The 27336-nt window shown below is 46.7% G+C and overlaps 1 protein-coding gene across 2 annotated transcripts in view; it reads left to right on the plus strand.

Moving 5' to 3' along the window:
- Positions 1-27336, plus strand: part of PCDH15 (protocadherin related 15) — a 2374726-nt gene that overhangs the window by 1967860 nt on the left and 379530 nt on the right. The gene's annotated exons all lie outside the window — the stretch shown is intronic.

Below are 27336 nucleotides of genomic sequence, written 5' to 3' on the forward strand. Positions count from 1 at the left end.
TAGGCTTTCAAGGAGAAAACAGGTGCTATAGTGTATTATGACAACTGTATAGATCCGTACTTCATTTCTGCAGTATGGATCTCCCAATGATGAGTGAAGGGGGCAACAGAGTCTTCATAGTATGCCACAGACTCTTTGTATAAACAGTAGTAGTCACAGTGAAAGGAGTGCAAAAATTAGGTTTTGCAAGGGCTCTCACTGTAACTCCAGTGTTCTTCTGTATACACACTTGAACAGGAGAAAACACACCCAGTCATGCTTGTTATTAGGCCAGGGTCACACTTGTGAGTGCAATGCGAGAAACTTGCACCAGTCTTTGGCATCAATTCCCGGAACAGCCGGGTATTGATGCGAGTTTCTCGCATTGCACTCGCAAGTGAGACCCCGTCCTTAAGACAACACTTTGCCTCTCCGCTTTTCAGCAGCCTTGACATATATAATAATATATATTTTTAAATGCTTAAAAAAGCATATATATACCATATATATAGTGCCTTGCAAATGTATTTGGCCCCCTGGACTTTTCAACCTTTTCCCACATATCATGCTTCAATCATAAAGATACCAAATGTTAATTTTTGGTGAAAAATCGACAACAAGTTGTGAGGTGTCGAGTTTCCACCGCTGCACAGGGGGAATCTCGAGCCACCTCCGCTGCGGCCTCCCATTCTACTTCAGCCGCAGTGGAGCCTGCTCAGCAGAGACGTCAATCCCAGCGTCTGGCTCAGTCAGATACTGTGCGCTTGGTTACTGCTGATCTTCCAGGCTCAGCCATTGTAACCAGCACTGTTCAGCGGTGAGCAGAGCTCCTGGGACTAAGTCCTGCTTTTCCTCTACTGAGCATGCCCAAGGGATGACCTCTCATTGGAGGTCGGGGGTCACATGCTCAGGTCCTGAAGCAGTTCCTATTGAACCACTAGGAAGGTCCTGGAGAGATTTCTCTATAAAAGGTTCGCATGGCCACACGGCTATGTGCTAGTATCAACTTATGCTCTTGTGTATGAGCTTAGCTACATTGTGGTCTGTGTCAGCATGTGATCAGGGTCAGCTGTATAGCCACTAGAATTCTGGCACACTCGGAGAGGAGTTTGTGTATGTGAATTTAGGGGTGGCGTTTAGCCACTAGAATTCTGGCACCTCCGGAAAGGAGTTGTTTGTGTGCTGTTGCTGACTGTATGACCACTGTATGCTACCTGCTCTGTTGATGAGCTGGGATCCTCTGTGAGGTTAACAGAGCTTAGCGTTACCTTTAATCCCAGCGACTCTGTGAAGCAACAGAGTTTGCTCCTATACAGACCAGGTGACGGAACCCATGTCTATTCAGGCGTAGTACTTCCATATAGTGCTGCCATTTACTTGCAGCAGATTCCACTCCTGCACAGTGGACCCCGGGCTGCGAACGCACCAATGCTATCACCATATTTGCTCGGTGCGTTCTGCCAGCCCTAACAGTATACTAGTGCAGGATCTGGCTAGTAATGGTGGATGATCAGTGTCTACAATGGTATATCCAGCAGCTGGAGGGCAGGTTGGCGGCTCTTGAACACACAACCTCGGCTGTGGATGTCACCGCAATCGCTGTTCAGGCTTCTTCCGTGGCTGCAGCCAGTTTGTCCACTGCTGCCCCTGATCCGACTTTATCCCGTCTCCCATTTCCAGACAAGTTTGCTGGTGACAGTAAGCTGTGTTGTAGATTCGTGAGTCAGTGTGCTATACATCTAGAGTTCCTGGCTGCACGTTTTCCCATGGAACGGGCTAAAGTGGGATTTATTTTATCCCTTTTGTCAGGCAGGGCGTTGGAGTGGGCAACGCCGCTGTTGGAGCGCGATGATCGTGTGGTGCAGAATGCTCCTCACTTCTTGGACTCACTGAAACAGGTCTTTATGGGACCTCGTGTCACTCATGATATGGCGCTCCAACTGCTGGCATTGATACAGGGCTCATCCATTGTCAGTCAATTTGCCGTCCACTTCCGGACTTTGGCAGGACTGGGACTGGCTGACCATGTGAAGGACGCCTTGGCCACCAGGGAGATTCCTCCTGCCACACTGGAGGAGCTTATAACTATTTCCACCCGCATCGACCTTCGTTTTAATGAATGAAGGTTGGAGCAAACCCAGTGTAGGCAGAGGTTACGGTTGGCTCCTACCTTCACCACTCCTCTGGAATCTCCTGTTCAGGCGTCCGAGTCCCATGAGGCCATGGAGGTATCTCGAGCAAGACCTAGGTCCCGGGCCACCCGAATACCCGTGGTCTGTAATGTCTGCCAGCAGATTAGACATTATGCCAAGAAATGTCCCCAGCGGTCGGGAAACGTCCACGTCTAGTAACCGTAGGAGGAGGTTTTCTAGACACAGCGACGTTTTCCTCCAAACTGTCCTTTAAGGGGACAATCACCCTTGGCCCTTCGACTCTTACAGTTGAGCTTTGCGTGGATTCTGGGGCGGAGGAGACATTTATGTCCTCAGCCTTCGCCCAATGCCACACAATACCCCTGGTGATGCTTGTCAAGCCATTGACTGTACGATTGGTGAATGGGTCGACACTGCCCTCACAAATAACACACCAGACCATCCCATTTACATTATCCATGTCTCCATCCCATCAGGAGATTATTTCCCTCCTTGTCATCCCGGAAGGAATAGACGAGATCCTGCTAGGGATACCTTGGTTATGTTATCACTCCCCTCATATAGAGTGGTCCTTAGGGAGAATTTTGGGATGGAGTGAATCTTGTGAGGGCAGATGATTGAGGGAGTATGTTCAGGTTATGACTACTGAAGTAGTCACAGATCTTACCTCTCTCCCCAAGCACTACTGGCCTATGCGGACGTATTCTCCAAGAGGGCTGCGGAGACCCTTCTGCTCCACCACCCCTATGACTGTCCTATTGACCTCTTGCCTGGTGCAGAGCCTCCCCAGGGTTGAGTATATCCCCTGTCTCTCCTGGAGACGGAGGCGATGTCCCAATACATCCAGGATTATCTAGTAAGAGCATTCATTAGGAAGTCAGTGTCACCTGCAGAGGCAGGGTTCTTCTTCATGCTGAAGAAGAACGGAGAACTACGTTCATGCATTGATTACATGGGGTCTTAACGCCATCACCGTTAAGAATAAATACCCCCTACCACAAGAATTTGGTCTATATACAGACTGTCCAGCGGTTAAATTCTCGCCAGGCCAGATGGTCCCTGTTCTTCTCCCGGTTCCATTTCAGCCTCCATTTTCTCTCCGAGGAGAAGAACATTCGTGCCAACGCTCCGTAGTGTCATCAGAGGAGGAGGAACCTCGGCTTATTGTCCCTTCTGAGAGTCTGAGGACCGCGGCTCCGGTTTCACTAGAGTCTGTGCCACCGGGCAAGACTTTTGTGCCATCGAATTTGAGACCAGAGGTTCTCTCTTGGGCTCACTCATCTAGGGTGGGTAGACACTTTGGGACCAAAAGGACATCTGAGCTTCTGGTGAGGATGTACTGGTGGCCGCATATGGCCCGTGACATTGGATTCGGGTGTGTGTCTCCTGTGCCAAGAATAAGTCTCCTCGACAATGGCCAGCTGGGTTACTTTACACCCCTGCCAGTGGCAGACAGGCCCTGGGATAGGGTCGGGATGGACTTTGTGGTGGGCTTACCCAAGTCCCATGGCTGCACCATCATTTGTGTGATCGACCATTTTTTTATTATTATTTATTTATATAGCACCATTAATTCCATGGTGCTGTACATGAGAAAGGGGTTACAAACAGAGTTACAGATATCATTTACAGTAAACACGTTTACAGTGACAGACTGGTACAGAGGGGAGAGAGGACCCTGTCCTTGCAGACTTACATTCTATGGGATAGTGGGGAAGAGACAGAAGGTCAGAGGTGCTGCAGCTCTGGTGGTGGTGAGGCAGCTGCTCTGGTGATGGCGAGGCGGCAGAATGGTTATTGCAGGCTGTAGGCTTTCTTGAAGAGATGGGTTTTCAGGTTTTGTCTGAAGGATCCGAGGGTGGTGTATAGTCGGACATGTTGAGGCATGGAATTCCAGAGGATGGGGGATATTTGGGAGAAATCTTGGAGGTGGTTGTGTGAGGAATGAATAAGTGTGGAGGAGAGTAGGAGGTCTTGGGAGGATCGGAGATTACGTGAGGGAAGGTATTGGGAGATTAGTTCAGAGATATAGGGAGGGGACAGGTTGTGGATGGCTTTGTAGATCAGTGTTAGTAGTTTAAACTAGATTTGTTGGGGAATTGGGAGCCAGTGGAGAAATTTGCAGAGGGGAGAAGCAGGGGAGTAGCGAGGAGAGAGGTGGATTAGCCGGGCAGCAGAGTTGAGGACAGACTGGAGTGGTGCAAGAGTGTTAGCGGGGAGTGTTGTGATTCGGTTATTTGGCTCCCCCAGTGGTCGCTTGTGGTACTGGTGTCTTTGAGCTTTTCACCTGTTTCTATCAGGATGTGGGAGTTTCCTATTTAGCCTTGTTCCTCAGTCATTCCAATGCCGGCCATCAATGTAACCAGAGTCTTTCTGTTGCATGTACCTGCTCCCAGTCTGCTGACCAGCTAAGTTGGACATTTCTGTCCTTTGTCTATTTTTGTATCTTTTGTCCAGTTTGCACTTATGTGATTCTCTGCAACTGGAAGCTCTTGTGGGCTGAAATTGCCACTCCGGTGCCATGAGTTGGCACATGAGTTTAAGGTAATTTCAGGATGGTATTTGATAGGGTTTTGTAGCTGACTGCGAAGTCCACTATTGTATCCTTCTGCTATCTAGTTAGTGGGCCTCGCTGTGCTAAATCTGCTTTCATACTACGTTTGTCTTTTCATCTTAACTCACCGTTATTATATGTGGGGGGCTACTATCTCCTGTGGGGGATTTTCCTCTGGAGGCAAGCCAGGACTGTGTTTCATCTACTAGGGGTAGTTAGCTCTCTGGCTGGTGCGAGACGTCTAGCGAAAACGTAGGTACGTTCCCTGGCTACTATTAGTTGTGTGTATAGGTTTAGCATCGCGGTCAGCTCTAGTTTCCATCACCCGAGAGCTTGTCCATTTTTTCTATGCTTCTGATGTTCCCCTGCCATTGGGAACCATAACAGTATGGCCGGCCAACATGTTTAATCTATGGGCTGAAGCAGGAGAGAAAAGGAACTGTGTGAAAATTTTTTTTTTTTTCCCTCCCTCTGAAGTTGCACTCCAGCTCTAATTGCAGTCTCCTGCTTTCCTCTCCTCTTAACCCCTGAATGGCTCAGATTTTATCTGTTGAAATATGGATCTCCAGAGTCTGGCTACAAATTTGAATAATCTTGCTGCTAAAGTTCAGAATATACAAGATTTTGTTATACATGCTCCTCGGTCTGAACCTAAAATTCCTATACCAGAGTTTTTCTCCGGAGATCGATCTTGTTTTCTGAATTTTAAATACAATTGTAAATTGTTTCTTTCTCTGTGATCTCACTCTGCTGGAGATTCTGCACAGCAGGTTAAAATTGTGATTTCATTATTGCGGGGTGACCCTCAAAATTGGGCATTTTCATTGGCACCAGGGGATCCTGCGTTGCTCAATGTGGATGCGTTTTTTCTGGCCTTAGGGTTACTTTATGAGGAACCTAATTTAGAGATTCAGGCTGAAAATGCCTTGATAGCCCTCTCTCAGGGGCAAGATGAAGCCGAAATATATTGCCAGAAATTTCGAAAATGGTCTGTGCTTACTCAGTGGAATGAGTGCGCTCTGGCGGCAAATTTCAGAGAAGGGCTCTCTGATGCCGTAAAAGACGTCATGGTGGGGTTTCCTACGCCTACGGGTCTGAATGAGTCCATGACAATGGCTATTCAGATTGATCGGCGTTTACGGGAACGCAAACCTGTGCACCATTTGGCGGTGTCTTCTGAGAAAGCACCAGAGAGTATGCAATGTGACAGTTTTCTGTCCAGAAGCGAACGACAGAATTATAGACGCAAAAATGGGTTGTGCTTCTATTGTGGGAATTCAACTCATGTTATATCAGCATGCTCAAAACGAACAAACAAAGTTGCTAAATCCTCTGCTATTGGCACTTTGCAGTCCAAGTTTATTTTGTCTGTGACTTTAATTTGTTCGTTATCTTCTATTGTCGCGGATGCTTATGTGGATTCTGGTGCCGCTTTGAGTCTTATGGATTGGTCCTTTGCCAAGCGCTGTGGGTTTGATCTAGAGCCTCTGGAAGTCCCTATACCTTTAAAGGGTATTGATTCTACACCATTGGCTAGTAATAAACCACAATACTGGACACAAGTGACTATGCGTATGACTCCAGACCATCAGGAGGTGATTCGCTTCCTTGTGTTGTTTAATCTACATGATGTATTAGTGCTGGGATTGCCATGGTTGCAAACCCATAACCCAGTCCTTGACTGGAAAACAATGTCTGTACTAAGCTGGGGATGTCAGGGAAATCATGGGGGCGCACCTTTGGTTTCCATTGCTTCATCTATTCCCTCTGAGATCCCGGCTTTTTTGTCTGATTATTGTGATGTTTTTGAGGAGTCTACTCTTAATTCTCTTCCCCCTCATAGAGATTGTGATTGCGCCATAGATCTGATTCCTGGCAGTAAATTTCCTAAGGGTCGTTTATTCAATCTGTCTGTACCTGAACATGCTGCTATGCGAGAGTATATTAGGGAGTCCTTGGAAAAAGGACATATTCGTCCTTCTTCGTCTCCTTTAGGAGCAGGGTTCTTTTTTGTAGCCAAAAGAGATGGTTCTTTGAGACCTTGTATTGATTATAGACTCTTAAATAAGATCACAGTCAAATATCAGTATCCTTTGCCATTGCTGACAGATTTATTTGCTCGCATTAAGGAAGCTAAGTGGTTCTCTAAGATTGATCTTCGTGGTGCGTATAATTTGGTGCGAATTAAGCAGGGGGATGAGTGGAAAACCGCATTTAATACGCCCGAGGGCCATTTTGAGTATTTGGTAATGCCTTTTGGTTTGTCAAATGCCCCTTCGGTCTTTCAGTCCTTTATGCACAATATTTTCCATGAATATCTGGATAAATTCATGGTTGTGTATCTGGATGACGTTTTGATTTTTTCGGATGACTGGGAGTCTCATGTTCAACAGGTTAGGAAGGTTTTTCAGGTTTTGCGGACCAATTCTCTGTTTGTAAAGGGTTCAAAGTGCGTATTTGGGGTTCAGAAGATTTCTTTTCTGGGGTACATTTTTTCCCCTTCTTCTATTGAGATGGATCCTGTTAAGGTTCGGGCAATTTGTGACTGGACGCAGCCGACTTCTCTTAAGAGCCTTCAGAAATTTTTGGGCTTTGCTAATTTTTATCGTCGATTCATAACTGGTTTTTCTAGCGTGGTCAAGCCTTTGACTGATTTGACTAAAAAAGGTGCTGATGTTGCCGATTGGTCTCCTGCTGCTCTGGAGGCCTTTCGAGAGCTTAAGCGCCGCTTTTCTTCTGCCCCTGTGTTGCGCCAGCCTGATGTTTCACTTCCTTTTCAGGTGGAAGTTGATGCTTCCGAGATTGGAGCGGGGGCGGTTTTGTCACAGAAAAGTTCAGATGGTTCAGTGATGAGACCTTGTGCGTTCTTTTCTCGAAAATTTTCGCCCGCCAAGCGAAACTATGATGTTGGTAATCGGGAGCTTTTGGTGATGAAATGGGCATTCGAGGAGTGGCGTCATTGGCTTGAGGGTGCTAGACATCAGGTGGTGGTCTTGACTGATCACAAGAATTTGATTTATCTTGAGTCGGCCAGACGTCTGAATCCTAGACAGGCGCGCTGGTCGTTGTTTTTCTCTCGGTTTAATTTTGTGGTCTCGTATCTGCCAGGTTCTAAAAATGTGAAGGCAGATGCCCTTTCTAGGAGTTTTGAACCTGATTTCCCTGGTGATTCTAAACCTACGGGTATCCTTAAGGATGGGGTGATATTGTCTGCTGTCTCCCCTGACCTGCGACGTGCTTTACAAGAGTTTCAGGCGGATCGGCCTGATCGTTGTCCGCCTGGTAGATTGTTTGTGCCGGATGAGTGGACCAGTAGAGTAATCTCGGAGGTTCATTCTTCTGCGTTGGCAGGTCATCCGGGAATTTTTGGTACCAGGGATTTGGTGGCTAGGTCCTTCTGGTGGCCTTCCCTGTCTCGGGATGTGCGTACTTTTGTGCAGTCTTGTGATGTTTGTGCTCGGGCCAAGCCTTGTTGTTCTCGGGCTAGTGGATTGTTGTTGTCCTTGCCTATTCCTAAGAGGCCTTGGACACACATCTCTATGGATTTTATTTCTGATCTCCCTGTTTCTCAGAAAATGTCTGTCATCTGGGTGGTGTGTGACCGTTTTTCTAAGATGGTTCATTTGGTACCTTTGCCCAAGTTGCCTTCCTCATCTGAGTTGGTGCCTCTGTTTTTTCAGAATGTGGTTCGGTTGCATGGTATCCCGGAGAATATAGTTTCTGACAGGGGATCTCAGTTTGTGTCCAGATTTTGGCGGGCGTTTTGTGCCAGGATGGGCATTGATTTGTCTTTTTCGTCTGCATTTCATCCTCAGACGAATGGCCAGACGGAGCATACTAATCAGACCTTGGAGACTTATTTGAGGTGTTTTGTGTCTGCTGATCAGGATGACTGGGTCACCTTTTTGCCGTTGGCAGAGTTTGCCCTTAATAATCGGGCCAGTTCTGCCACTTTGGTTTCCCCTTTCTTTTGCAATTCAGGGTTCCATCCTCGTTTTTCATCTGGTCAGGTGGAATCTTTGGATTGTCCTGGAGTGGATACTATGGTGGACAGGTTGCATCGTATTTGGGGGCAGGTGGTGGACAATTTAAAGTTGTCCCAGGAGAGGACTCAGCATTTTGCTAATCGCCATCGTCGTGTTGGTCCTCGTCTTCGTGTTGGGGACTTGGTGTGGTTGTCTTCCCGTTTTGTCCCTATGAGGGTCTCTTCTCCTAAGTTTAAGCCTCGGTTCATCGGTCCTTATAGGATTTTAGAAATTCTTAACCCTGTGTCTTTTCGTTTGGACCTCCCAGCATCCTTTGCTATCCATAATGTTTTCCATCGGTCGTTATTGCGGAGGTATGAGGTGCCAGTTGTGCCTTCTGTTGAGCCTCCTGCTCCTGTGCTGGTTGAGGGTGAATTGGAGTACGTGGTGGAGAAAATCTTGGACTCCTGTGTTTCCAGACGGAGACTTCAATATCTGGTTAAGTGGAAAGGCTACGGTCAGGAGGATAATTCTTGGGTTTCAGCTTCAGATGTTCATGCCTCTGATTTGGTCCGTGCCTTTCATAGGGCTCATCCAGATCGCCCTGGTGGTTCTTGTGAGGGTTCGGTGCCCCCTCCTTAAGGGGGGGGTACTGTTGTGATTCGGTTATTTGGCTCCCCCAGTGGTCGCTTGTGGTACTGGTGTCTTTGAGCTTTTCACCTGTTTCTATCAGGATGTGGGAGTTTCCTATTTAGCCTTGTTCCTCAGTCATTCCAATGCCGGCCATCAATGTAACCAGAGTCTTTCTGTTGCATGTACCTGCTCCCAGTCTGCTGACCAGCTAAGTTGGACATTTCTGTCCTTTGTCTATTTTTGTATCTGTTGTCCAGTTTGCACTTATGTGATTCTCTGCAGCTGGAAGCTCTTGTGGGCTGAAATTGCCACTCCGGTGCCATGAGTTGGCACATGAGTTTAAGGTAATTTCAGGATGGTATTTGATAGTGTTTTGTAGCTGACTGCGAAGTCCACTATTGTATCCTTCTGCTATCTAGTTAGTGGGCCTCGCTGTGCTAAATCTGCTTTCATACTACGTTTGTCTTTTCATCTTAACTCACCGTTATTATATGTGGGGGGCTACTATCTCCTGTGGGGGATTTTCCTCTGGAGGCAAGCCAGGACTGTGTTTCATCTACTAGGGGTAGTTAGCTCTCCGGCTGGTGCGAGACGTCTAGCGAAAACGTAGGTACGTTCCCTGGCTACTATTAGTTGTGTGTATAGGTTTAGCATCGCGGTCAGCTCTAGTTTCCATCACCCGAGAGCTTGTCCGTTTTTTCTATGCTTCTGATGTTCCCCTGCCATTGGGAACCATAACAGGGGAGGTCACAGAGGAGGGTGTTGCAGTAGTCGAGGTGGGAGATGATGAGGGCATGCACAAGAGTTTTGGTAGATTGTGGGCTGAGGAAGGGACGGATTCTGGCAATATTTTTGAGTTGGAGGCGACAGGAGGTGGCAAGAATTTGGATGTGCGGTTTGAAGGACAGGGCAGAGTCGAGAGTTACCCCGAGGCAGCGGATTTCAGGTGCGGGAGAGAGCGTGATGCCGTTTACTATAATAGATAGGTCAGGTAGGGGGCATACATGAGATGGGGGAAAGATGATGAGTTAGTTTTTGTCTACATTGAGTTTTAGGAAGCGAGAGGTGAAGAAGGAGGATATGGCTGACAGACACTTCGGGATTCTGGACAGCAGAGAGGTGACATCTGGGCCAGAGAGGTAGATCTGAGTGTCGTCCGCATACAGGTGGTACTGGAAGCCATGGGACTTTATGAGTTGTCCTAGGCCAAGGGTATAGATGGAAAAAAGTAGGGGCAGAGCCTTGAGCGACTCCAACAGAGAGAGGGCGGGATGAGGAGGTGGTGTGGGAGTGGGAAACGCTAAATGTGCAGTCGGAAAGGTATGAGGCAATCCAGGACAGGGCAAGGTCCTTGATGCCAAGGGAAGAAAGAATCTGTAGCAGTAGGCAGAGATCAACTGTGTCGAACGCAGAGGACAGGTCAAGAAGGAGGAGGATGTAGAACTGTCTGTTAGCTTTGGCTGTGACTAAGTCATTAGTAATTTTGGTCAGAGCAGTTTCAGTGGAGTGGTGGGGGCGGAAGCCAGATTGGAGGTTGTCAAGGAGAGAGTTAGATGTGAGGTGGGAGGAAATCTGAGCATGGATATGCTGCTCAAGGAGTTTCAAAGCAAACGGGTGCTGTGATATGGGGCGGTAGCTGGGCATAGCAGTTGGGTCAAGGTTAGTTTTTTGAGGATGGGTGTGATGGTGGCATGTTTGAAGGCAGAGGGGAATGTACCAGAAGATAGTGATAGGTTGAGGAGATGGGTTAGGGCTGGAATGAGCATGTTAGTGAGGTTGGGGAGCAAGTGGGAGGGGATGGGGTCAAGTGCACAAGTGGTGAGGTGCAATATGGAAAAGAGGCGAGTAAGCTCTCCTTCAGTGATGTTGGAGAGGGAGGTTATTAGGGAAGGGCAGAGTCTGGTATATGGAGTGGTTGGGGTGGTGGAACAGTTAGGGTTTGCCTTGTTTGGTCGATCTTGTTTTTGAAGTAGGTGGCAAAGTCCTCGGAAGAGATGAGGGGAGTTGGAGGTGGCAGTGGTGGGCGGAGGAGGGAAGTAAATGTGCTGAATAGTTTTTTTGGGTTATAGGATAGTGAGGATACAAGGTTAGTGAAATAGGTCTGTTTAGCAGAGGTGAGGGCTAATTTGAAGTCAAATGTAGCTTGTTTGAAAGCAGTGAAGTCGTCTGGCAGGCGTGTTTTCTTCCAACGCCGCTCCGCAACCCTGGAGGCTTGTCAAAGTTTTTTTGTGAGATTGTTATGCCAAGGTTGCCTATTGGTTCGTCGCACTGTACCATGCATGAGAGGGGCGACTGAGTCTATGGCTGATGTGAGGGTGGAGTTATAAAAAGCGGTGGCGCTGTCCGTGTCGTGGAGTGAAGATATGGAGGACAGAGGTAGAAGAGAGTCTGAGAGTCTATGAATGTCTAGATGTGCGGGGTTTCTGCGAGGATGTGGTAATGGCTGGACATGGGGGGCGGGTGAAAAGGACAAGGATGAGAAGGTGAGTAGATGGTGGTCAGATAGGGGGAAGGGAGAGGTTGTGAGGTTAGATAAGGAACAGAGGCGGGTGAAGATGAAATCTAGTGTATGTCTGTCTGTGTGGGTGGCTGTGGAGGACCACTGAGTGAGTCCAAAGGATGAAGTAAGGGCCAGGAGCTTGGAGGCTGCTGGCTGGCGGGTGTCAGTAGGGATATTAAAGTCACCCATGATGATGGTGGGGATGTCAGCAGAGAGAAAGTGAAGGAGCCAGGTGGAGAATTGGTCGATGAAGGCAGTGGCTGAGCCTGGTGGTCGGTATATGACAGCCATTTGGAGATTGGAGGGAGTGTAGATACGGACAGAGTGAACCTCGAAAGAAGGGGGGATAAGGGAGGGTGGGGGTTGGATAGGGTTGAAGGAACAGTTTTTAGAAAGAAGGATACCCACTCCTCCACCATGTCTGTTGCCAGAGCGAGGAGTGTGGGTAAATTGGAGGCCACCGTAACTCAGTGCAGCAGGGGAGGCCGTGTCAGGGGGCGTCAGCCAGGTCTCAGTGAGGGCCAGAAAGGAAAGGTTGCGGGAAGTGAAGAGATCATGGACCATGTGGAGCTTGTTGCAGACAGAGCAGGCATTCCAAAGTGCCCCAGAGAGAGGAAGCAGGGGGGTGGGGGTCAGTGGCACAGATTTTAAGTGTGAGGAGTTGCGATAGTTTCTCATGGTGTGAGGAGGATAGGGGTGAGGATTAGTGATGAATGAGGTGGGGGGGCAGGATTGGGGGGATGTGTCGCCAGCAGTGAGAATAAGCAGAGAAAGAAGCAGGTGGGTGAAGGAGAGTGATTGGCTTATATTATATTTTGGTGGTAGAGGTCTGAGGTTAGAAAGCAGGACTGCAGATGGAGCAAGGTGGGGGGTAAGAGAGAGGGGGAGATAGTTATGTGGTTTGAGGGTGCAGGTGTATGGGGTTAGTGGAGGAGAGTGAGGATTAGTGGAGCAAAATCGGTGGGGGAAATATGAGCATGGTTAAAGAGCAGGGAAGAAAAGAAAGGTAAGTAAAGTTGGAATACAGTGATTAGTCTTACCCTCTGGCCGATTTCTGGACTATTTCTGGTATATTTCAGATGATACACTTAAAATATGTCACTTGAAATTATGTCACATCTGACTAAAGTCAGATCTCACCCGCTCCATGCAACTTATAACATTCTAATGGCCAAGAAATGAAGCCAGGTGAAACAGGGAGGGGAGGAAGGAGGTGGAGGAAAGTCCACAGCAGGGGACAATTAGCAGATTGCAGTTAATACAAGATTTGACTACCAAAGATGGAGACAGAGGCAGGATAAGATCAAAAGATGGGGCTAGGTGTGAGGAGCACAGAGATGTCAATATGCAGTCAGAAAATTTTCACAATGATACAAGAAATAAAAGTCAGGGAAAAAGAAGCACAGTACCACTTAGAACAGAGGGAAAGAAGTACATGGGATTCAGGGGTGCAGTGGCTATTCCAGGGTAGGAGATAGTTCAGACGTACCAGCAGTTAGGAAAGAGGGAGAGAAGTACATGGGATTCAGGGGTGCAGTGGCTATTCCGGGGTAGGAGATAGTTCAGACGTACCAGCAGTTAGGAAAGAGGGAGAGAAGTACATGGGATTCAGGGGTGCAGTGGCTATTCCAGGGTAGGAGATAGTTCAGACGTACCAGCAGTTAGGAAAGAGGGAGAGAAGTACATGGGATTCAGGGGTGCAGTGGCTATTCCAGGGTAGGCGATAGTTCAGACGTACCAGCAGTTAGGAAAGAGGGAGAGAAGTACATGGGATTCAGGGGTGCAGTGGCTATTCCAGGGTAGGAGATAGTTCAGACGTACCAGCAGTTAGGAAAGAGGGAGAGAAGTACATGGGATTCAGGGGTGCAGTGGCTATTCCAGGGTAGGAGATAGTTCACATGTACCAGCAGTTAGGAAAGAGGGAGAGAAGTACATGGGATTCAGGGGTGCAGTGGCTATTCCAGGGTAGGAGATAGTTCAGACATACCTGTGAATGAAAGCAGATGGATCAGGGCATGACAGCATGAAGTATAATATACCATGGGTTATCATTGTGGTATATTTCAGATGATACACTTAAAATATGTCACTTGAAATTATGTTACATCTGACTAAAGTCAGATCTGACCCGCTCCATGCAACTTATACCATTCTAATGACCAAGAAAATTTCTCTAAAATGGTGCACTTGGTGCCTCTTCCAAGGCTACCTTCTGCACGGTCATTGGCAGGGTTGTTTATTAAACACATTTTCCACCTACACGGTATGCCTGACAAAATTGTCAGTGACAGGGGTCCCCAGTTTGTGTCTCGGTTCTGGAGAGAGCTCTGTCGTCTACTCAGGTGTTATGATCCTTAGTGGCTGAGGATCACGAATAGACCAGCAAGTGAATAAACTAAGGACAAGCTCTAGGGAGATGGTAACTGGACTGATCGCAAATCTGAACCTATCCAAAACAACTAGAGGTAGCCGGTGAACGTGCCTAAAAAATTCCTAGACGTCTCGAGCCAGCCTGCGGAACTAGCTACCCCTAAAGAGAAACAAAGACCTCGCTTGCCTCCAGAGAAATAATCCCCAAAGATATAGAAGCCCCCAACAAATATTAACGGTGAAGTAAGAAGAAGGCACATATGTAGGGATGAAATCAGATTCAGCAAAAGAGGCCCACTAGTACTAGAAAGCAGAAAATAGAGCAGGGGTCTATGCGATCAATAAAAAACCCTTACAAAATATTCATCCTGAGATTTCAAGAACCCACGCACCAACTAATGGTGTGTGGGGAGAAACTCAGTCCACTAGAGCATCCAGCAAGCGAGGGAATCACATTTTAGCAAGCTGGACAAGAAAACATGATAAACACTGCTGATCAAAAAATGAGCAAACAAAACTTAGCTTGTCCTGGATGGACTGGGAGCAAGGTAGGCAGAAGGAATCTGAGTAGCACTGATTACATCGACAGCCGGCAACAAGTGGAAGTAAAACAGAGCTATATAGGAACCTCCCAGAGGATAACGAACCAGCTGATAGCCAGAGACCAGCAGGATAACAAACAAAGCCACCAGGGGGAGCCCAAAGCAAAAGTCACACCATACCACCAGTGACCACAAGAGGGAGCCCGTAAACAGAGTTCACAACACTCAGGATCGAGATGAATCTCTCTTCAGCATACCATCCCGAGATGAATGGGTTGGTAGAGAGGGCCAGCCAGACCTTGGTCACATATCTGCAACATTTTGTTTCTGCTAGGCAGGATGACTGGGCATCCTTGCTACCATGGGCAGAGTTTGCGCTGAGCAACGCCGTAGCCGACTCGACTGGACAGACCCCATTCCTCCTTAACTTCGGCCAGCATCCACGGGTTCCTGTGCCTATGCCTGTGACTTCTGCCAATTCCAGGGTGGCAGACTGGGCTTTGGAGGCATGTGATATTTGGGACCGCACTCAGATTGCCATCTGGGCTTCCAAGCAGAGAATGAGGTCCTTCGCCGATGCACATTGGTGCCCCGCTCCGACCTTTGCTCATGGCGATTTAGTGTGGCTCTCCGCTCATAACATCAGGCTGCAAGTTTAGTCCACTAAGTTTGCACCCCGCTACTTGGGTCCCTTCAAGGTCCTGAAACAGGTTAACCCTGTGGTTTAACGTCTGCCCCTTCCTCCACGCCTAGGTATCACTAACACCTTTCATGTCTTAAGGCCGTTCACATGTCCCGGTTTTCTGAGTCATCTGCCAGGACATCGGGTTCATTTACAGATGATTTTGAGGTGAATGCTATCTTGGGGTGTAAGGTGGTACGTGGCAAAAAGTTTTATTTGGTGGATTGGAAGGACTATGGCCCAGAGGACAGGTCCTGGAAACATGCTGAGCACATTCGGGCTCGACAACTCATCGCTGCCTTTGAGCGTAGCGAGGCCCAAGGATGGAGGCCCCAGGAGTGGGGTAATGTTAGGTGTCGAGTTCCCGCTGCTGCACAGAGGGAATCTTGAGCCACCTCCGCTGCGGTCTCCCATTCTTCTTCAGCCGCAGTTGAGCATGCTCAGTGGAGATGTCAGTCCCAGCGTCTGGCTCAGTCAGACACTGTGCGCTTGGTTACTGTTGATCTTCCAGGCTCAGCCATTGTAACCAGCACTGTTCAACAGTGAGCAGATGCTCCTGGGACTAAGTTTTGCTTTTCCTGTACTGAGCATGCCCAAGGGACGACCTCTCATTGGAGGTCGGGGGTCACATGCTCAGGACCTGAAGCAGATCCTATTGGACCACTAGGAAGGTCCTGGAGAGCTTTCTCTATAAAAGGTTTGCATGGCCACACAGCCATGCGCTAGTATCAACTTATGTTCTTGTGTATGAGCTTAGCTACTTTGTGGCCTGTGTCAGCATGTGATCAGGGTCGGCTGCATAGCCACTAGAATTCCGGCACCTCCAGAGAGGAGTTTGTGTGTGTGAATTTAGGGTTAGGGTATAGCCACTAGAATTCCGGCACCTCCGGAGAGGAGTTGTTTGTGTGCTGTTGCTGACTGTATGACCACTGTATGCTATCTGCTCCGTTAGTGAGCTGTGATCCTCTGTGAGGTTTACAGAGTACAGCCTTACCTTTAATCCCGTCGACTCTGTGAAGCAACAGAGTTCGCACCTATGCCGACCGGGTGACGGAACCTGTGTCTATTCAGGTGTAGTACTGCCATATAGTGCCACCATTTACTAGCAGCAAGTTCCACTCCTGCACAGTGGACCCCATGCTGCGAACACACCTATACTATCACCATATTTACTTGGTGCGTTCCGCCAGCCCTAACACAAGTGGAACACAATTGTAAAGTTGAAGGAAATTTATTGGTTATTTTAAATTTTTGTGGAAATTCAAATACTGAAAAGTGGGACGTGCAATAATATTCGGCCCCTTTAACGTAATACTTTGATGCGCCACCTTTTGCTGCGATTACAGCTGCAAGTCACTTGGGGTATGTCTCTATCAGTTTTGTACATCGAGAGACTGAAATTCTTGCCCATTCTTCCTTGGCAAACAGTTAAAGCTCAGTGAGGTTTGATGGAGATCATTTGTGAACAGCAGTTTTCAGCTCTTTCCACAGGTTCTCGATTGGATTGAGGTCTGGACTTTGACTTGACCATTCTAATACCTGGATACGTTTATTTGTGGAACATTCCATTATAGATTTTGCTTTATGTTTGGGATCATTGTCTTGTTGGAAGACAAATCTCCATCCTAGTCTCAGGTCTTTTGCAGGCTCCAACAGGTTTTCTTCAAGAATGGTCCTTAATTTGGCTCCATCCCGCTTCCCATCAATTTTAAGCATCTTCCCTGTCCCTGCTGAGGAAAAGCAGGCCCAAACCATGATGCTGCCACCACCATGTTTGACAGTGGGGATGGTGTGTTCAGGGTGATGAGCTGTGTTGCCTTTATGCCAAACATATCGTTTGGCATTGTTGCCAAAAAGTTCGATTTTGGTTTCATCTGACCAGAGCACCTTCTTCCATATGTTTGGTGTGTCTCCCAGGTGGCTTGTTGCAAACTTTAAATGACACATTTTATGGATATCTTTGAGAAATGACTTCCTTCTTGCCACTCTTCCATAAAGGCCAGATTTGTGTACGACTGATTGTTGCCCTATGGACAGACTGTCCCACCTCAGCTGTAGATCTCTGCAGTTCATCCAGAGTGATCATGGGCCTCTTGGCATCTCTGATCAGTCTTCTCCTTGTTTGAGATAAAAGTTTAGAGAGACAGCCGGGGATTGTTAGATATATAGTGGTAAGATACTCCTTCCATTTCAATATGATCGCTTGCACAGTGCTCTGTTGTGAATTCTGTTCTCGAACTCCCTCCTGTGGTGATGAATGGTACTTCGGCGAGTTCTGTCCATGGACTCCCTCTGGTGGCTGTGAGTGGAGCTGCTGGTTCTGAGGTTCCTTCCTCAGCTGACCTCGTTTAGTCCTAGGCTGGCCGCTCTATTTAACTCCACTCAGATCGTTACTTGATGCCAGCTGTCAATGTCCTATTACTGGTTCAGTTCTCTCTTGGATCTTTCAGATGACCTGTCTACTCCAGCAAAAGCTAAGTCCCTGCTAGCTTATTTGTTTACCACTGTTTTCTTGTCCAGCTTGCTATCATGATTTTGCCTTGCTAGCTGGAAGCTCTGGGATGCAGAGTGGCAGCTCCGCGCCGTGAGTCGGTGCGGGGGTCTCTTTTGCACACTATGCGTGGTTTTTTGGTAGTTTTTTATGCTGACCGCAAAGATACCTTTTCTATCCTCAGTCTGTTTAGTTAAGTCTGGCCTCCTTTGCTGAAACCTATTTCATTCCTGTGTTTGTGACTTCCATCTTAACTCACAGTCATTATGTGTGGGGGGCTGCCTTTTTCTTTGGGTAAATTCTCTGAGGCAAGCTAGGCTTTATTTTCTATCTTTAGGGGTAGTTAGCTCTTAGGCTGTGAAGAGGCGTCTAGGCAGAGTCAGGTACGCTCCACGGCTATTTCTAGTTGTTGTGATAGGATTAGGGGTTGCGGTCAGCAGAGCTCCCACTTCCCAGAGCTTGTCCTGTATTACTAGTTTGCTCATCAGGTCATTCCTAGTGCTCCTAACCACCAGGTCATCATAACAGTACAGCTGGCCCGTAAAGTGTTAATGCATCTCAATAGAGGGATAAGAGAAGTTCTGAGACCATTTTTTTTCCTCTGCAGCGTGTTTTGTTTTTCTTTTCCCCTAAATCTCTGGGTGGTTCAGGACACAGGTGTAGATATGGACATTCAAGGTCTGTCCTCTTGTGTGGATCAACTCACTGCAAGGGTACAAGGCATTCAAGATTATGTAGTTCAGAACCCGATGTTAGAACCCAGAATTCCAATTCCTGATTTGTTTTCTGGGGATAGATCTAAGTTCCTGAATTTCAAAAATAATTGTAGACTGTTTTTTGCTTTGAAACCCCGCTCCTCTGGTGACCCCATTCAGCAAGTAAAAATCATTATTTCTTTGCTACGTGGCGACCCTCAAGACTGGGCATTTTCCCTTGCGCCAGGGGATCCTGCATTGCGTAATGTAGATGTGTTTTTTCTGGCGCTTGGATTGCTTTATGATGAACCAGATTCAGTGGATCAGGCAGAGAAAATCTTGCTGGCTTTGTGTCAGGGTCAGGATGAAGCGGAGGTATATTGTCAGAAGTTTAGAAAGTGGTCTGTGCTTACTCAGTGGAATGAGTGTGCCCTGGCGGCAATTTTCAGAAAGGGTCTTTCTGAAACCCTTAAGGATGTTATGGTGGGATTCCCCACGCCTGCTCGTCTGAATGAGTCTATGTCCTTGGCTGTTCAGATGGATCTACGCTTATGTGAGCGCAAAACTGTGCACCATTTGGCGGTATCTTCTGAGCAGAGGCCTGAGCCTATGCAATGTGATAGGACCTTGACCAGAGCTGAACGGCAAGAATACAGACGTCAGAATGGGCTGTGTTTTTACTGTGGTGACTCCACTCATGCTATCTCTGATTGTTCTAAGCGCACTAAGCGCTTCGCTAGGTCTGCCACCATTGGTACTGTACAGCCAAAATTTATTTTGTCCGTTACTCTAATTTGCTCTTTGTCGTCCTATTCTGTTATGGCATTTGTGGATTCAGGCGCTGCCCTGAATTTGATGGACTTGGAGTTTGCCAGGCGCTGTGGTTTTTTCTTGGAGCCCTTGCAGTATCCTATTCCATTGAGAGGAATTGATGCTACGCCTTTGGCCAAGAATAAGCCTCAGTACTGGACTCAATTGACCATGTGCATGGCATCAGGAGGATATTCGCTTTTTGGCGTTGCATAATCTGCATGATGTGGTCGTTTTGGGTTTGCCATGGCTACAGGTCCATAATCCAGTATTGGATTGGAAATCAATGTCTGTATCCAGTTGGGGTTGTCAAGGGGTACATGGGGATGTCCCATTGTTATCAATTTCGTCTTCCCATCCTTCTGAAGTCCCTGAGTTCTTGTCAGATTACCGGGATGTATTTGATGAGCCCAAATCCAGTGCCCTACCTCCTCATAGGGATTGCGATTGTGCTATTAATTTGATTCCTGGTAGTAAGTTCCCGAAGGGCCGACTGTTCAATTTATCTGTGCCAGAACACACCGCTATGCGGAGTAATATAAAGGAGTCCTTGGAGAAAGGGCATATTCGCCCGTCGTCGTCACCGTTGGGAGCAGGGTTTTTTTTTGTGGCCAAGAAGGATGGTTCTCTGAGACCTTGTATAGATTACCACCTTCTCAATAAAATCACCGTCAAATTTCAGTACCCTTTGCCGCTACTGTCTGATTTGTTTGCTCGGATTAAGGGGGCTAGCTGGTTCACCAAGATAGATCTTCGAGGGGCGTATAATCTTGTGCGTATTAAACAGGGCGACGAATGGAAAACAGCATTTAATACGCCCGAGGGCCATTTTGAGTACCTGGTGATGCCATTCGGGCTTTCTAATGCTCCATCTGTGTTTCAGTCCTTTATGCATGACATCTTCCGAAAGTACCTGGATTCATGATTGTATATTTGGATGATATTTTGGTCTTTTCGGACGATTGGGAGTCTCATGTGAAGCAGGTCAGAATGGTGTTCCAGGTCCTTCGTGCTAATTCCTTGTTTGTGAAGGGGTCTAAATGTCTCTTTGGAGTTCAGAAGGTTTCATTTTTGGGCTTCATTTTTTCCCCTTCTACTATCGAGATGGACCCTGTTAAAGTTCAGGCTATTTATGATTGGACTCAGCCTACTTATGTGAAGAGCCTTCAAAAATTCTTGGGCTTTGCTAATTTTTACCGTCGCTTCATCGCTAATTTTTCTAGTGTTGTTAAAACATTGACTGATTTGACCAAGAAAGGTGCGGATGTGGTCAATTGGTCCTCTGCGGCCGTTGAGGCTTTTCAGGAGTTGAAGCGTCGTTTTTCTTCTGCCCCTGTGTTGTGTCAGCCAGATGTTTCGCTCCCGTTTCAGGTCAAGGTGGATGCTTCTGAGATTGGAGCAGGGGCTGTTCTATCTCAAAGAAGTTCTGATGGCTCGGTGATGAAACCATGTGCTTTCTTTTCTAGAAAGTTTTCGCCTGCTGAGCGCAATTATGATGTGGGCAACCGAGAGTTGTTGGCTATGAAGTGGGCATTTGAGGAGTGGCGACATTGGCTTGAGGGAGCCAAGCATCGCGTGGTGGTCTTGACTGATCACAAGAATCTGACTTATCTCGAGTCTGCCAAGCGGTTGAATCCTAGACAGGCTCGATGGTCGCTGTTTTTCTCCCGCTTCGATTTTGTGGTTTCGTACCTTCCGGGTTCTAAGAATGTGAAGGCTGATGCCCTTTCAAGGAGTTTTGTGCCTGATTCTCCGGGGGTTCCTGAGTCGGCTGGTATTCTCAAAGAGGGGGTAATTTTGTCTGCCATCTCCCCTGATTTACGGCGGGTGCTGCAGGAGTTTCAGGCTGATAGACCTGACCGTTGCCCAGCGGAGAAACTGTTTGTCCCAGATAGATGGACTAGTAGAGTTACCTCTGTGGTTCATTGTTCGGTGTTGGCTGGTCATCCTGGAACATTTGGTACCAGAGATTTGGTGGCTAGATCCTTTTGGTGGCCTTCCTTGTCACGGGATGTGCGGTCTTTTGTGCAGTCCTGTGGGACTTGTGCTCAGGCTAAGCCCTGCTGTTCTCGTGCCAGTGGGTTGCTTTTGCCCTTGCCGGTCCCGAAAAGGCCCTGGACGCATATTTCCAAGGATTTTATTTCAGATCTCCCTGTCTCTCAAAGGATGTCGGTTATCTGGGTGGTTTGTGATCGCTTCTCTAAGATGGTCCATTTGGTACCTTTGCCTAAATTGCTTTCCTCCTCTGATTTGGTTCCATTATTTTTCCAGCACGTGGTTCGTTTACATGGCATTCCGGAGAACATCGTGTCGGACAGAGGTTCCCAGTTTGTTTCAAGGTTTTGGCGGTCCTTTTGTGCTAAGATGGGCATTGATTTGTCTTTTTCTTCAGCTTTCCATCCTCAGACAAATGGCCAAACCAAACGAACCAATCAGACTTTGGAAACATATCTGAGATGCCTTGTTTCTGCTGTTCAGGATGATTGGGTGTCCTTCTTGCCTTTGGCTGAGTTCGCCCTTAATAATCGGGCCAGCTTGGCCACTTTGGTTTCGCCTTTTTTCTGTAATTCTGGTTTCCACCCTCGTTTTTCTTCAGGGCAGGTTGAGCCTTCGGACTGTCCTGGTGTGGATTCTGTGGTGGACAGGTTGCAACAAATTTGGACTCATGTGGTGGACAATTTGACATTGTCCCAGGAGAATGCTCAACGTTTCGCTAACCGCCGTCACTGTGTTGGTCCCCGACTTTGTGTTGGGGATTTGGATTGGTTGTCGTCTCGTTATGTTCCTATGAAAGTTTTGTTTCCTAAGTTTAAGCCTCGTTTCATTGGTCCTTATAAGATTTCTGAAATTCTTAATCCTGTGTCATTTCGTTTGGACCTTCCAGCTTCTTTCGCCATCCATAATGTGTTCCATAGGTCGTTATTGCAGAGATATGTGGCTCCTATGGTTCCCTCCATTGACCCTCCTGCCCCGGTGTTGGTTGAGGGGGAGTTGGAGTATGTGGTGGAGAAGATTTTAGATTCTCGTATTTCGAGACGGAAACTTCAGTACCTAGTCAAGTGGAAAGGTTATGGTCAGGAGGATAATTCCTGGGTGGTTGCCTCTGATGTTCATGCTGCCGATCTTGTTCGTGCCTTTCATTTGGCTCATCCTGATCGGCCTGGGGGCTCTGGTGAGGGTTCGGTGACCCCTCCTCAAGGGGGGGTACTGTTGTGAATTCTGTTCTCGAACTCCCTCCTGTGGTGATGAATGGTACTTCGGCGAGTTCTGTCCATGGACTCCCTCTGGTGGCTGTGAGTGGAGCTGCTGGTTCTGAGGTTCCTTCCTCAGCTGACCTCGTTTAGTCCTAGGCTGGCTGCTCTATTTAACTCCACTCAGATCGTTACTTGATGCCAGCTGTCAATCTCCTATTACTGGTTCAGTTATCTCTTGGATCTTTCAGATGACCTGTCTACTCCAGCAAAAGCTAAGTCCCTGCTAGCTTATTTAGTTACCACTGTTTTCTTGTCCAGCTTGCTATCATGATTTTGCCTTGCTAGCTGGAAGCTCTGGGATGCAGAGTGGCACCTCCGCGCAGTGAGTCGGTGCGGGGGTCTCTTTTGCACACTCTGCGTGGTTTTTTGGTAGTTTTTTATGCTGACCGCAAAGATACCTTTTCTATCCTCAGTCTGTTTAGTTAAGTCTGGCCTCCTTTGCTGAAACCTATTTCATTCCTGTGTTTGTGACTTCCATCTTAACTCACAGTCAATATGTGTGGGGGCTGCCTTTTTCTTTGGAGAATTTCTCTGAGGCAAGCTAGGCTTTATTTTCTATCTTTAGGGGTAGTTAGCTCTTAGGCTGTGAAGAGGCGTCTAGGCACAGTCAGGTACGCTCCACGGCTATTTCTAGTTGTGATAGGATTAGGGGTTGCGGTCAGCAGAGCTCCCACTTCCCAGAGCTTGTCCTGTATTACTAGTTTGCTCATCAGGTCATTCCTAGTGCTCCTAACCACCAGGTCATCAAAACAGTGCTCCTTGAGATGTTTAAAGTTTTGCAAATCATTTTGTATCCAAATCCGGCTTTAAACTTCTCCACAACAGTATCACAGACCTGCCTGTTGTGTTCCTTGGTCTTCATGATGCTCACTATGCTTCAAACAGAACCCTGAGGGTATCACAGAGCAGGTGCATTTATATGTAGACTTGACCACACAGGTGGATTATATTTATCATCATTAGGCATTTAGGACAACATTGGATCATTCAGAGATTCACAATGAACTTCTGGAGTGAGTTTGCTGCACTGAAAGTAAAGGGGCAGAATAATATTGCACGCCCCACTTTTCAGTTTTTCAATTTCAGCAAAAATTTAAAATAACCAATAAATTTTGTTCAACTTCACAACTGTGTTGTGTCACTACTTGTTGTTGATTCTTCACCAAAAATTTACATTTGGTATGATTATGTTTGAAGCATGATATGTGGGAAAAGGTTGAAAAGTTTCAGGGGACAACTACTTAACTACTTTGGCAAGGCACTGTATATAAATACAGTTAAATGTTAGAATTTTTACATTTCATTTGAAAAAAATCACTTATAAATTGGTGACAGCAACACATCTCAAGAAATTTGGGCATGTCTACAATTGTGGAGCATCCCCTCTTTTTTACAAAAGTCTGTAAATGTTTGGTAAGTGAGGAGACAAATTTCTAGAGTTTTGGAAGAGAAATGTTGTCTCCTATTTTTGTCTGATTAAAGACTCTACCTGTTTTAGAGTCCTGCATCACCTTTGCAGTTTTTTAAGTTTCATATTGTGCGAAATGTTTTCTATTGATGAAAGGTCTGGACTGCAGGTGTCCAGTTCATCACCTGAATTCTACTCCAGAGAAGGCTTGCTGTTGTAATAGATGCAGTATGTGGTTGAGCATTGTCTTGCTGAGATATGCAAGGGTTTCCCTGAAATAGAAATTGTCTGGATGGGAGCATTTCTTGTCCTAAAATCTTTATGTAATGCTCAACATTGATAGCGCCTTTCAAGATGTGTATTCTGTCCATGGCATAGGCACTAATGCAACGCAATACCACTGGAAATGCATTCTTTTGAGCTGTGCAATGATGGCAAGCTTTAGGCAACATTCATACCTTGGTCAGTATTTTCCATCAGTATTTGTAGCCCAAACTGGGAGTGGAATAATCAAAGGTAAACTATAATAGAAACATGTCAACGCTATTATCACCCACTCCTGGTTTTGGCTTATAAATACTGATGTAAAATACTGACAAAATACTGAACATGTTAATGTGGCTTTATGGTCTGTCCTTTCTTGAGTTTGCAGAACATTGCTTTTATGTGTGGTTTCCATAAATAATTTCAGATTTTAATTAATCTGACCACAGAACAATTTCCCATTTTGACTCAGTATATTTTAAATGAGTTTTGGGCCAGAGAAGACGGCAGCGTTTCTGAATTGTGTTGCATTATAGATGACATCTTCTTTCTATGATAGAATTTCCATTTGAATTTGTAGATTGCACTGTGAATTATGTTCACAGGCAAAGATTTCTGGAAGTACACCTGATCCAATGCAGTAATTTGCAAAACCCAATAATGCCTGTTTTAATGTAGTACCACCTGTGTCCCAATAGATCATAAGCATTCAATACTGAAGCCTTCTCCCTTGTGCACGTCGATATCTCAAGAATTTCTGAATCTTCTGATGAGATTATGTATTGTACATGGTGGAATATTCAAAGTCTTCACAATTTTACATTAAGTAAAAATTTTTCTGAAATTGTTCCACATTTTTAGATGCAGTTGTTCACAGATTGGTTAACCTCTGACCATCTTTGCTTCTGACAGACTCTGCTGTCTACAAAATGCTTTTTATGTACACACTTTTGGCCGCCTTAAAAATTGACTCTCAGCTGTTCTTCATTAGTACCACTTACTTTTTCAACCCTTTGTTATCATTTTCCAACCTTTGTATTGGGGGAATCTCAAACCAGCTCTGCTGCAGTCTCCCATTCTTCTCCATTCACAGTGGAGTCTACTCAGCAGAGACGTCATCCCAGCGTCTAGCTCAGGCTGATACTGGGCAACTGGTTACTACTGTCCTTACAGGCTCTACCTTTGTAACCAGCACTGATCAGCAGCGAGCAGATCTTTCTGGGACTAAGTCCTGCTTTTCTCATATTCAGCATGCCCACGGGACGACCTCCCATTGAAGGTCGAGGGTCACAGGCTCAGGTCCTGTTGCGGATCCTATTGGACCATCTTGAAGGTCTTGTAGCACTGCCGCTATGAAAGGATCGCATGGCCGCATGCGCTAGTATACATTTGAAAACATGTGTGTGTTGATGAGTGAAAGTCGTTCTTTAATCATCCCCTCCCTTGTGTATGACTGCTCGCGTAAGGTGGATGTCTGCTATTTAGCGCCCGGCTAAGCTATCAGCACAAAAACACATGAAACAGCGTCTAATTGCTGTGACCGCCAGTGCGGCGCCGTGCGCTATTAGAGTGCTTTCCTAACACAAGTCTGTGTGGTTAGTGGCGTCCGCCAGAGTGGCACAGCACGCACTCTTGTGTATAAAGTTAATTTTTCAGTTACTCTGATACCCCAATTGTGGTGTCAAGCGCTAGAGGTCTACACGAACTCTAATCCTGTGTCCTGGGATAAAGTTCTGTGATTCCTTGCTTGTGCTCTTTGTGCGGTACCGCGGCCCTGTGACGCAACAGGGTTCGCTTCCTTCATACAGGGTAAAGTTAACCCATGTATGTATCCACATTGTACCGCCATATAGTCCTTCTTTACTCAGCAGCAGGTTCCATCTCTGCACGTTGGACCCCAGGCTGCGAACGCACCCCATACCTTCTCTCTAATTATTTGGTGCGTTCCGCTAGCCCTAACAATATATTTATAATTTTTACCCTGAAAAAACTTAAGATCCCTAGAGAACATATGTTTTTCTTTATTGTTGTTTTGTTTTTACTGTAACTAAGGCATCCATACGGGCTACAGTTACTGGAGGGAAAACTACCAAATACAGTGACAGAAGTCACTGGAAGAGTTGATGTGGCTTTGCTAGGACATACTGTAGCAGCTCAGCTGTCTGGGCCGTACACTCAGTCGTCATGCGATCTCCAGGGCCTGCAGAAGCCTTGAAACTGAGGACTATGCATCTGAAAAAAGGAGGACAGAAGTAGTAATAAACAGCCAGAGATCCTAACTGCTTTTGCTAGATTACAAGTGCAGGAGCTTTAGTCATGGATAGTAAATTACCAATGGCACAGGATTAACACCCAAGACTAAACACCTTTAATCAAATTGTCCTTGATTATTACCAGGTTAAATAGATTATTCAATGACAAAAAATATTTTTAAATGCATCTAATTATTATGAATAATAATAAAAGCAGTGATGCTCACCCTTACCAATCCTTCATAGTTCCTGTTCTGTCTGTTATCTAGTTCCTCTTGGAGAGTACTTCTTGGTCCCATTTTGACATACTAGAAGTGGTAAAAACTGCCCACCCAGCCAATTACTCAGCAGCAGTGACCTACCTCATTAGGTAATTTGCTGAACTGTCATTTCTTGAAATCGTCAGTGTGTGTTCGGTGTCGAGTTCCCGCTCAGCCATTGTAACCAGCACTGTTCAGCGGTGAGCAGACACTCCTGGGACTAAGTCCTGCTTTTCCGCTACTGAGCATGCCCAAGGGACGACCTCTCATTGGAGGTTGGGAGTCACATGCTCAGGTCCTGAAGCAGTTCCTATTGGACCACTAGGAAGGTCCTGGAGACCTTTCTCTATAAAAGGTTCACATGGCCGCATGGCCATGTGCTAGTATCAACTTATGTTTATGAGCGTATGAGCTTAGCTACTTGGTGGTCTGTGTCAGCATATGCTCAGGGTCGGCTGTATAGCCACTAGAATTCCAGCACCTCCTGAGAGGAGTTTGTGTGCTGTTGCTGACTGAACGACCAC

This window comes from Ranitomeya variabilis, chromosome 4 (genome assembly GCF_051348905.1).
Source record: "Ranitomeya variabilis isolate aRanVar5 chromosome 4, aRanVar5.hap1, whole genome shotgun sequence".
In the NCBI taxonomy this organism is placed as follows: domain Eukaryota; kingdom Metazoa; phylum Chordata; class Amphibia; order Anura; family Dendrobatidae; genus Ranitomeya; species Ranitomeya variabilis.